This window comes from Eurytemora carolleeae, unplaced genomic scaffold (assembly GCF_000591075.1).
Source record: "Eurytemora carolleeae unplaced genomic scaffold, Eaff_2.0 scaffold397, whole genome shotgun sequence".
Taxonomy (NCBI): Eukaryota; Metazoa; Arthropoda; class Copepoda; order Calanoida; family Temoridae; genus Eurytemora; species Eurytemora carolleeae.
Genome location: NW_019396371.1, coordinates 254,331 through 262,696, shown reverse-complemented (window position 1 = coordinate 262,696; position 8,366 = coordinate 254,331).

Below are 8,366 nucleotides of genomic sequence, written 5' to 3'. Positions count from 1 at the left end.
GTCTACAGTCTACAGTCTACAGTCTACAGTCTACAGTCTACAGTCTACAGTCTACAGTCTACAGTCTACAGTCTACAGTCTACAGTCTACAGTCTACAGTCTACAGTCTACAGTCTACAGTCTACAGTCTACAGTCTACACTCTACACTCTACAGGTTTTAGAAGAATTAATCTTATTTCTTCATTTGTAAAACCAGATAGATTTCTTTTATGCGAAGAATTCTTTGAAATTACAAATTGCTTGTCTGCCTTTCATACGGAATGTGAAATCTAAATTTTAAATTCTACTTTTTCAAAACCAAATCCCTTGTTGGTTTGGTTAGTCGAATAAAGGTTTTATTTTTATTGGATTAAGTTAGCAAATACAATGTACAAGGGCGTATTCAGGAATGTGTCCAGGGGGGGGGCTTACATTTTTTTCCAAGGGGGTGGGGCACAGCACCCGTTGGGGCATGAAAACCCCCTGAAATCAATAGATTTCACTGGTCCAGGGGGGGGGATTAGCCCCAGTAGCCCCCCCCTGAATACGCCTCTAACAATGTATTAAAATACCTTTTACACTTATGCTTCTAAAACTCATCTGATTCCCAATACAGCATATGTTTTGTCTGAATTAAAACACTTTTAAAATAGAAATTATTTGAAAATTAAAAATAAAACGTGAAAAAGTGCGTAAAGGCTCATAGTTTTATATCTAGGATGATGAATAATAATAATCCTATGGCAATGGGAATGTTTCAATGAAATTTAAGTAAATAGATAGGGTATGTATACCATCACAAATCAAAACCAATATTATTTTTTATACTAGTTCTGAGCTCTCTTATAATAATATTTACACTATCCTGGAGTTACCAATGTCCTCCTGCACTGAATGTTTTCCAAGTTCTTTGATACTTTTTACAAGGTTTCTTACAATCGTTACAAAATATTTACGAAATACAACAATCCATATTATACGTTTTTCAGTTGTTTGAAAATTGTCTCTTGTAGTTTTTGAATTTTAAAAACATATTCTATTTGTTATATTTAAAATTATTTATATGAATTCAGCAGTTTAAAAGTTAATATCGAGATCAAACTAAAGTGAATAAAAGATTGAAAACATCCTTTTATTGAAGAACTAATGTACAGAACAAAAATGTTTTTAATTTATAATGTGTATATTTCAAATAAGCAAATATGTGTTAAAGTATTGTCAAATCAATAAAAAATAAAATAAAGCATATTTTTACTATTTAATCAGGTCTGAAAGTTTTATTTTGTGGTAAAACTTTGTAAATTGTATTTCTATCTTAAACATTTAGACAAATAATATATGGGGTTTTCTTTTTTTATGCGTTCAAGTCGTCATTTTTTTTACATTGTAAAACACATATTTTGCAGATGTTTTCAGATTTTAATTTGTAGATTTTCAAACACTTGAAAATTAAAAAAATATTCCATTACGACCGGCCATAATCCTTCCCTGGTACGGTACCAAAAAAAAATGTGTGTCCAATCGTTTCAGCCGTTTTGACGTTTAAGGGTTCAAATAAAACAAACAATCTAGCTAGCCAAGTATATATTGGATGTGGTGTAGTTCATTTCCAGATATTGCCAAGAAAAAAAGTTAATTTTTCTATATAAAAGCAATTTAACACATTTTTGTCCTGCTAAATAACTCTTCAAAAAGAGGCCCTTGAAGAGTTATGAAAGGGCGTTATTTTGCAATTTCTTTAGAGAACTTTAAAACCACAAAGAACTATTTGCAAGAAAAGTTAATTCCTTTGAAGGTATTAGGTTCAAGGTTGTGAGTGGATGTGTTGCAAGATGTACAGTTCACAGACTAGATATATATTAGGTTCAAGGTTGTGAGTAAATGTGTTGCAAGATGTACAGTTCACAGACTAGATATATATTAGGTTCAAGGTTGTGAGTGAATGTACAGTTCACAGACTAGATATATTTTAGGTTCAAGGTTGTGAGTGAATGTGTTGCAAGATGTACAGTTCGCAGACTAGATATATTTTAGGTTCAAGGTTGTGAGTGAATGTACACTGTGCAGTTCACAGACTAGATATATTTTAGGTTCAAGGTTGTGAGTGAATGTGTTGCAAGATGTACAGTTCACAGACTAGATATATATTAGGTTCAAGGTTGTGAGTGAATGTGTTGCAACAGTTTGTCTCAACGGAGCGAGAATATAAGCTCCGTTCTTTTGACGCTCCTCCCTTTCACAAGGTCTCTTTCAGAAGAGGGGAAAAGACCCTCTCTTTCCTTGGGTCCTTCAGGTTGCTTTACCCAGGGCCGGTGAACCCATGGGACAGTGACCAGGTTGACCGGCTGGCGACAAACTAACCTAACCTAGCATAAGCAAGACAGGTAGGTCAACCAGGTCGACCAGCCTACCTGATAGCTATTCTAATGAATGTCAGATGTACCGTCACAGGCTGGTAGACCTCAAGAGGCAGGTATACAGCTCAATCTGGGTAAGGGAGAACCATACAGTGTGGTAAAGGAATAAATACATCCTTAGTCCTTTCGCCGAATACAAGTACAGGTAAGGAGGACAGAGGCGGACAGAGACCACAGCTACCTGGCCAGGAGTAATCATAGATAAGGTAAGATAATATCATTAGAGACAGTATTCTCATTTTCATTTCAGAGATAGTTTTTACATTTAAATTTCAGAGACAGTATTCTCATTTTCGTTTCAGAGAGAGTTTATACATTTTCAATTCAGAGATATCTTTTACATTTTCATCTTAGAGATAGTTTTTACATTTTCATATTTGAGATAGCTTTTAAATCGTTTATTTCAGAGATATCTTTGCCTTTATGTTTAAGAGATTGCTTTTATAATTTCATTTAAGAGATAGCTTTTACATTTTCAGAGCTAGCTGAATTGCCCGGCGTTGCCCGTGGAATTGTAAAAACAATGAGAAAATTACTTTTTACGAAATTTCGAATTTAGAAGAAAAAAAATTTGACCCAGCCGTTTGCCCAACGTTAAAATATATATTTATAATTAAGCGAGTTATAGCTTTAGTATATATATATTATCCTGCGTAAACACTCCTTTAAAACATGAAGAGAAAAGTATAAATAAATAAATAAGGAATTAAGATGAAATATGTAAACACTCCCTTGAAACATGAAGAGGAAAGTATAAATAAATATATAAGGAATTAAGATGAAATATGTAAAGCTGAAAATGTTTCATGAATTTAGATCTAAACCCACACAGACCTTATTTCTTGTCAGAATTTCTTTATATATATATATATATATATATATATATATATATACGAGGTATCTACACATAGTTTTGCAAAATTTTTGTTAAATGTACTCTATGGCGCGCGTCCCAGGCCCCAGGCTAGAGATGGGCGTGTTTAGCCTTTTTTATTTCGTTCGAACATCGTTTGTGAACGATCCATTGTTCTCGTTTTTTTTTCAATTAATTTCCTTCGTTCATTTTCCATCTATTTTTCTTATAACTTATTGTTCAGAAAAATCGTTGGTTCAGTAAAATTGTTCTTCAAAAGTTTGTTCAAAAAATTGAAATCTTATATTTTTTCCATCATTACTCTTCTTATTGAAAAGCTATTGGGGAGAACTTAAATGTTTTAATTTTCACTAGGTATGACCAAATAAATTTGCGTTTTACATAGATGAGCTGTGCGTAAAATTAAAACTAGAGGAGCTACGAGGATACAAAGTGGTACTATTAATGTTGCATAAATTTGCATAAATTCGCAGTGTGTGCCTAATGATCCAGGCCAGGTTTAAATATTAGGATGAGATACCAACCACATAAAACAATTGGACCTTTTAATCCTTTCTAGGAGTAATCTTTGAACTAATTGCATTACATTATTTCCCTTTACCTATTTTCTAGATGACAAAAGGAAAATTGGAGGGACAATCATTATGTCGTTCAAGACCATTCTCAGAGAAATGTTAAACTTATTTTTAAAAGATATTTCTGGATCCATACTATTTAAGATTAGGAATTAAGGAGTTAAAAGTTAAGTTATGTTTAAAACTAGCATCTCATTCTTAAGAACTGAATATATTTTCTACTTGAAGCTGTGCATTTTACACATAGATAACACTTTTACCCAATTAGGATTTTTACAGAGTTAAGATTATAGAAATAAATGAAGAAATCTTCACTTAAAAGGAGTGGCGAAGTAAGTTCAAGAAACTCTCAATGTCCAATATACAACGGGTAACCTGAAAAGCTTTGTCTGGTAAAAAAAGAGAATATGCTTGAGATATCATTCATATTCTCTTTGATATTTAATTGTGGTTTGTGCTTAAAGTAATTTGCGTTTTTCTGCTTCAGAAACAATAAAGAAGTAACTGTCGAATTAAACTCTTTTCGAGTGGGAAAAATATAAAAACGACAAGAACTTCCACATTCTTGAGCAGATAATGGTTTAAAGGACCGGCACCGTTGCAAATCGGACATTCCCCTCTTTGAATATTTAAAAGTACAACAGATATAAGCAGATATAAACAGATATAAACAGATATATAAACGGATACAAACGGGTATATAAACGGATATAAACGGATATAAACTTATAAAAACGGATATAAACAGATATAAACGGATATAAACGGATATAAACGGATATAAACGGATAAAAAAGGATATAAACGGATGTAAACGGATAAAAATATATATAAACGGATATAAACAGATGTAAACGGATATAAATAGGTGTAAACAGATAAAAATATATATAAACGGATATAAACAAATATAAACGGATATAAACGGATGTAAACGGATAAAAATGAATATAAACGAAATTAAATAGATATAAACAGATATAAAGGGATATAAAGGGATATAAACGGATATAAACAGATATAAACGGATTTAAACGGATATAAACGGATGTAAACGGATAAAATATATATAAATGGATATAAATATTAACCCTATCCCTGCTGGGGTACTTGAAAACCAGGATATGCTGGGGGGGGTCAAATTGACCCCCCCCCCCTCTAAATCCCATGTTTTATGTCCAAATATGACAAATGATACATCATTAGAAAGCTCTTGTGCTCTACTTTTAGAATCTGCAAAAAAAATTTGCAAATTTGCAAAAATTGAATTTTTTATCGCAAAATCCAGTTATATAGTAAAAATGTTTGCAAACAAAATGTTGTCCAAAAAATGAAAAATTATACATTTTTGAAAAGCCCTTGACCATGCCCTTTCAAATATGCAAAAATTTTTGCAAAATTTTCAATAACCTGATTTTTAATCAAGAAAAACTAAAAATGTGAAAATTTCCTTTGACAGGTTGTTTGCAAAAAATTTGCAATTTTTTTCGCAAAACTTGTGCAATCCATTTCCTTATGTCATAGGCTTTCCAAAAAGCTAAATTTTATCAAAATCTAACAAGTGAAAGTGGGTCAAAACAAAGATTTAGTTTGTTACAGGCAAAAACAGTCATTCAGGCAGTGTGCCTAAGGACTCAGGCAGTTAGTATTAAAGCCCGGTTTTAGGCCTAAAGGGAGGGCTTTGGGTATGTAAGAAAAGTCAGAAAATTTCAACAGCCTCAGACCAATACTTTTTGAGTTATGTAAAAAAAACTACAGGGGGGGTCAAATTGACCCCCCCCCCCCCAGCAGGAATAGGGTTAAGTAATAATCAGTGAAGCTTCTTAGTTTTCATATTTATTAATACAAATTGTTTCAGATCTCTCGATCCTCATCAGTCAATAAACATGGGTTAACTGATGTTTTACAACAAATATTATGGATTATAAACGTATATTAACAGATATAAACGGATATAAACGGATGTAAACGGATAAAAATGGATCTAAACGGATATAAACGAATTTAAATAGATATAAACAGATATAAACGGATGTAAACAGATATAAAGGGATATAAACAGATATAAACAGATATAAAAAGATATAAACAGATATAAACAGATATTAACAGATATAAACAAATATAAACAGATATAAACAGATTTAAACGGATATAAACAGATATAAACGGATATAAACGGATATAAACAGATTTAAACAGATATTGAAAAGACAAAGTTTTTATTTTGTTACAATTTCCTCTTGCCATTTTCACGTTCGTAGAATTATTTATTAATGGTGATAATTAAACTGTAAACATTTTAATCTTTTTTAACGTTTTTTCTTAATTTTTTTTGAAGTAAAGTTGATTTTAGAAAACATCTTTTCAGAGTCTTTAGACAAAAAAATTCTTATCTATTATTTAATTTTTAATGAAAGATTTAACAAAAAAGAATTAATTGAATCAAAATTTATCAAGTTTCCAATTCTAAAGTTTAATGAAGAAAAACAAATGGATGTAAAACAATTAAAAATATTCAAGTAAAAACAAAAAAGCCATTCAAAAATAAAAATTTGCAAAGAAAAGAAGAATGGAAAAATATAAAAATAAAAGTTGGAGCTAGGTTTACCCTTGAAATGAACCTTGTATAAAAATTCGGGGATGATTTTTTGAACCCAACCCAAGGGTTCACAACTTGGATATAGTACCGCACAGTTTATTGCTCATAAGCGAGAATATGTTTGCTAACAATCTACCCCATCCCAAGCGCCAAAAATTATTGAACTCTAAGTATGTTTGCAGCCTGATGACCCAACCGGATCGACCCTAAAGGATATTGAAACCTTCCTAATCTTGTTTATCTCAAGTCAAGTTGGTACGCTGAACCAGGGCGGAGCTAGGGAGGAAGAAGTGTAACGTCACTGTACGGCCGAGGAATAAAGGAGTTTCATCGGCCATCTTATGTTCCAGACCAAGCCAGTTCTCATCAAGTAACGAATCCGAAGTGTCGAATGGAAATATATTCACCACAGGCGAATGATGTGTTATCTAGATCAATCTTAGTTGATCCCATATTGATCCAACACTAACCATTTCTATCGTTAAAGTGTAAACATAGTTTGTGTAACAAAATATGTTTAGTTATTCCAAATCTTGGCTTTTTCAAGGTTACACTATATCTTAAATTATTATCCTTCTCTTAACTAATGACAAAGAACTCAGTTTTGTTGATATTTTGATATTTTTATAGACTAAATTTTTAACTCCTACATCACAGAGTGTACAAATTATAAACGTCCATCTAATTCATAATTATTCAGACAAAGCTTGTAGGGTACCGTTGTGAATCGGGCAATGGCAACTTTTCTGGGAGGGTCACTTAAAATTACGCGTACAGTCCCTTTAAGCTGAAAGAAACAACACCATGGTGGATAAATGCAGACTAGAAATTCCAACTTTTCAAATGAAATAGTTCCCCTGCTGGGAAACAAATAAAACAAATAAAACAAGTAAATAAATAAGAAACTAGGGAAAAAGCAAATCATGTATGTTTTTTGCAAAAACACAATAAACTTGTCCGCTGCAATTTTTACCTTATTGACTTTGCTTTAGTAAATTTTATTTTTCCTCTCAGAAGATATTCAATAAATTAAATTTATTTTAACCACACACTTCGCCATAACGAAAAGGACAAAAAACAAAGACGACTTTTACCCTCATTGTTAATACGGAAAATGTTATATCTGATCGAACATGAACTGATTTCAGGTCTTCCTTCCCTCTGGTGTAAAAACATAATTTAAACTGATGAAACCCTTTATATGCTATTGCATATCTTATTGGTAAGATATAAAATGATCAACTAAATACAGAGAGAACCAGAAAACTGTAGAACAGGAAGACGACATTAAAGCAATACTGAAGTGTATTTGATGTTTTTACAAAGCATAAAGCTTTACTAGTGAACTATTAAATTAATTATCTAGTTAAATGGATCTGTTAACAATCCATGTTCATGGACTATATAAGTCATAACTTGAGTTCAAAAGTGGACTTACTATTCCAGAGTTTTCTGGATATCACTGTAGTTGAACATTGTACACTGGTTCAGGGTAGCAATAAAGTGTAAAACCATTCAGTATACATTTAAAAGAATTTAGCTAATTTTTGCGTCAGAAAAACGACGTTACCATTTTTGAGCAGATTAAAGTTTCAAGGTTACCATTGTGAATAAGGCATTGTCATATTTCCATGGAAATTACGCTTACTGTCCCTTTTAGGCTCAAGCTCTGTATAAGTACTCTAGGAGTTCATGTAAATGTTGAATATAAGGATCAGAGATAAATTAAGTTGAGATGAAGTTGTTTCTCCGGGGACAAGTTAAACCTTACCTTGTATCTTTACACCACAGCAGGGGTAGATAGTTTCTCAAAAGTAATTTTTCTTCCCCCCCCCCTCCCCTTTTTGAACATCATTGTTTTTTCAAAAAATGTTGATTGATCTCCAAATTTTCTATTTATCTCGGATCATCAAAGATT